Genomic DNA, 4,441 nt, shown 5'->3' with positions numbered 1-4,441 from the left:
TCAGCGCTCCATTGCTTTTGTGTATGTATGTGTGTTTGGTTTATTTATTTAGTGGGACCCCTTAGGGGAAGGAATGATACTCTTCAGTTTGGTGACAGGTTGACAAATAAATTGGTGATTTCAACCCGTTTTTAACTTTATTCTTGAAGCAGATTCTCAGGACTGATGCAGCCCGTTAGTCCAGTTGCGATAACTGACTGAATTGGATTGAAAGCGCATGAAAAGTAATGGGTTGCCCCTAAATGTTATTCAGACACAGCAGCACTAACCTCTTCTGTCTCCACTGTCTCTCACCAAACAGCTCAGCTAAACGAACCTTGCACTGTGGTGACAAGACAAAGGCAATCAAGAGCTTCTGATCAAGAGCCACTTTCTAGTTTTGGAAGAGAACCAGACCATCATTTCCAAAGTGTCTTAGGAAACAATGTTGAGGACTGTTCCTAATTATACAAAGGAAGAGGGGGGTTCTATGGTAAAGAGAAGTCGAGTAGGCTGGGCGTGGTGGCGAGGCCGAGGTGGGCGGATCACAAGGTCAGGAGTTCATGACCAGCCTGGCCAACACGTGAAACCGCATCTCTACTAAAAAGAAACCAAAACAAAAAAACTAGCTGGGCATGGTGGCCTATAATCCCAGCTACTCCGGAGGCTGAGGCGGGAGAACTGCTTGAACCCAGGAGGTGGAGGTTGCAGTGAGGCGAGATCATGCCACTGCACTCCACCCTGGGCGACAGCAAGTCTCCCGTCTCAAAGAAAAAAAAGTCAGAGTAAGTGGGTTTCATAACTGCCTGACAAATCTTTAATATGGTGATGTGCATCTTCTTTTGTTGCTGTTTTTTTGAGATGGAATCTCACTGTCACCCAGGCTGGAGTGCAGTGGCAAGATCTCAGGTCACTGCAACCTCCGCCTCCTGGGTTCAAGTGATTCTCCTGCCTCACCCACCTGAGTAGCTGGGATTACAGGCACCCGCCACCTCGCCAGCTAATTTTTGTTTTTAATGGAGACGGGGTTTCACCATTGTTGGCTAGGCTGGTCTCAAACTCCTGACCTCAAGCAATCGGCCCACCTTGGCCCCCCGAAGTGCTGGGATTATAGGCGTGAGCCACCATACCTGGCCAGTGCTGTGCATTTTCATCAGCACGTAGGAAACATGCAGTTGTAGCTCTAGTTTTTAGAAAACCTTGTTTGCATGCCCCCTACTCGCACCTAGAGAAAGTCTGAAAAGCTTTTCCCGAGGTGTCTACCTGGCTCACTCCCACACTTCCTTGGGTCCCTGCCCACTATAAAGATGGTTTCTCCAGCACACCATAATGTTAAGTGTTGAGCACAGACACTTTTGTTTTGTTCACTCATTCATACTGAGAGCAGGCAATGCCTAGAAAGTTGTAGGTGATATGTATTTCAATTAGTTTCTTTCAAGGGAGTAAAAAATATGCAGAATTTTGCGTACTTCTCCCCTCACCTGATGAACACAGGACAGGTTCTGCAGAAAACATGCTGGGCCAGACAGTCTGGAAGAAGTGCTGCTGTGGTATGTGAGGTCCCAGCTCTGCACCTGGACTCCCCCTTCCGCATATTTGCTCTGACAATACTGAGGCTTCACAATTGAACAGAACATTAAATTTTGCAATGTGTTCTTAGAAGCTGGACTTTGTAGCAGGTGAGGTGGGAAGATGAGATTATAATTTAAAATGTTAAATTCCCATAATCCTAACCACCATATAACTTTTTAGTATCAAGACAATTTTTCCAAATTACAGGCTTAATTTTAAAAGACCACGTAAGAGTCTATCCATGGCCAGGCGCGGTGGCTCAAGCCTGTAATCCCAGCACTTTGGGAGGCCTAGACGGGCGGATCACGAGGTCAGGAGATTGAGACCATCCTGGCTAACGTGAAACCCCGTCTCTACTAAAAAAAAAAACACAAAAAAACGAGCCGGGTGAGGTGGCGGGCGCCTGTAGTCCCAGCTACTCGGGAGGCTGAGGCAGGAGAATGGCGTAAACCCGGGAGGCGGAGCTTGCAGTGAGCTGAGATCCAGCCACTCCACTCCAGCTGGGCGACAGAACGAGACTCCGTCTCCCAAAAGAAGAAAAAAAAAAAAAAAAAAGTCTATCCATATTATGCCATAGTTAAATCAGTATCCTAAAGGCAAGTGCTTGCTAATTCTTGATAATGCTGAGCATGGGCTTTGAACAGTCCACAGTGGCAGTCTCCCATTGCCACTGATTATCATCCTATATTCTCAGCTATAAAGTGGGAAAATGTCCACTTTAAAGAGGTAATGGTAAGATAGTATGTTTAACCCAGGCCTGCCTGGCACATAGAACTATTTTCCTTTTATTGGGCTGAATTTCTAGGATGGAATTTCAGGATCAGGATTGTCTGAGCTCAGGAGTTCAAGACCAGCCTGGGCAACATGGTGAAACCCCATCTGTACCAAATATACAAAAAAATTAGCCAGGCGTGGTGGCACATGTCTGGTGTCTCAGCTACTCAGGAGGCTGAGGTGGGAGGATTGCTTGAGCCTGGGAGACAAAGGTTGCAGTGAGCCAAGATTGTACCACTGCACTCCAACCTGGGTGAGACTCCCATCTCAAAATACACACATCTGGGTGTGTGTGTGTGTGTGTGTGTGTGTGTGTGTGTAATAATAGATGGTAAGATCTGTGATGGAAGCAGCACATGGGAGGGCCGTTCTAATTCAGGCCAGGGAGGTGTTTTTGAGCAGGCAACTTCTGAGCTGTTATAAAGGATAACGAGGGTTAGCCAGTGGGGGAACACAGCATTCGAGGTAGAGACAACAGCATGTGTAAAGGCACAAGCCAGACAGCACAGGTCTTTCCACAATTTATTCCATGTGGCTTGAGACGAAGAGGCAGACTGCGGGAGGGGAGGTGTTGAGAAGAAGGGGTCAATCATCTCTCGGATGTCTTCTTTGTCATGCTAAGGGGTGTGGATCTCACTCAATGGGATGGTGCTAAAGGAGACAGCCGAGTAGGAAGAGCAGCAGGGAGACTAGTTAGAGGTTACTGCAAAAGTCCAAGACAGACACAGAAAGGACCTAAGGTACCAGGGAAAAATTAACAGGGAAAAATGGAGCAGTGGAGGTTGACACAGGCAAGTGGGGCTGGAAAGGTTCTTGCGGACATCGAAGTACAGTTATTAGATGGGCATCTGTACCTACTCCCCTGGTGTTCTTGGGGGGAAAATGAGTTAGAGGTGAAGATCATGGAGCCATGAGTGGAGTCTGAAGCCATGGATGAAGTCATCCAGGGAGCGGGTACAGAGAAAAGAGGGTAGAGAGATGCAGGCACAAGGGGAAGAGTCAGCAAGGGAAACAGGAGTGCTCAGAGGAGAGCCAGGAAAGACTGTTGTCACAAAAACCAAGAGAGGAATTTCAGAGTTGTTTATTCTGACAGGGTCAGGGAAGGTTTGCATCCTGCCTCTACCTCCTTCAAGTGACATGATCTTGGGCAAATTACTCAACCTTAAATTTCAATTTCCCAATTGTGTGGGATAAATAATGTAATGGGTGTACAGAACTTCAAAGGGCACGAGTAAATGCTACATATATGTATATATGCACACATCTCTTTCTGTAGAGCCTAATGCTGCTGCGGAGGTGGAATACAATTAAGAACACAAAGGTAGCTGAGTGTGGCAGCTTATGCCTGTAATTCCAGCACCGTGGGAGGCTGAGGCAGGAGGATCACTTGAGCCCAGGAGTTCGAGAGCAGCCTGGGCAACATAGGGAAACCCCTATCTCTACAAATATTTTAAAAATTAGCTGCATGTAGTGGCGCACGCCTGTGGTCCCAGCTGCTTTGGGAGACTGAGGTGGGAGGATTGCTTGAGCCCACTGCACTCCAGACTGGGCAGCAGAACAAGACCCTGTCTCAAAAAAATTAACACAAAGGTAAATACTTTATTGTATGTTTCATAAATAGTTGACCACGTCACAAATACACGTGTAAAAGATTTATGGGCAAGGATGAATGAGACAGTCTCTGGCCTTAAGCAGCTTCACTGCATGGTCAGGGAGATGGAAACACTGAAGGTGGAGTTTGAGGGATGAGGGGGCTTAAGTGTTAGAGACTAGAGGACAGGGAAGAAAAAAGGTCCAGGTCAGGGAGAACGGGTAACCCTGCCCGTTTCTGTTCCATGCACCTGGAAGAGCCAAACCCATGTACTTGTCCAGCTACTGCACCTCTGTAGGACAGGTCATCTGGGCTCCCGCAAGAGGTGCAGTGAGGGGATGTGTGCATTCCAGGAACCCACACATCAGTTGGCGGGAGGTGCCCATTCACTCAAATGCAGAGGGCCAGCTGGGTTGCCCTACGAGGCTTAGTGACCAACTGACACACCACTCTTGACTATAGTAACTCAAAAGATGCTGGAACATCAAAAAAAGCCTTCTTTCCATTATCTCCTTTACCTCATTT

Source organism: Papio anubis, chromosome 16 (genome assembly GCF_008728515.1).
Source record: "Papio anubis isolate 15944 chromosome 16, Panubis1.0, whole genome shotgun sequence".
In the NCBI taxonomy this organism is placed as follows: domain Eukaryota; kingdom Metazoa; phylum Chordata; class Mammalia; order Primates; family Cercopithecidae; genus Papio; species Papio anubis.
This window is presented reverse-complemented; position numbering follows the sequence as displayed.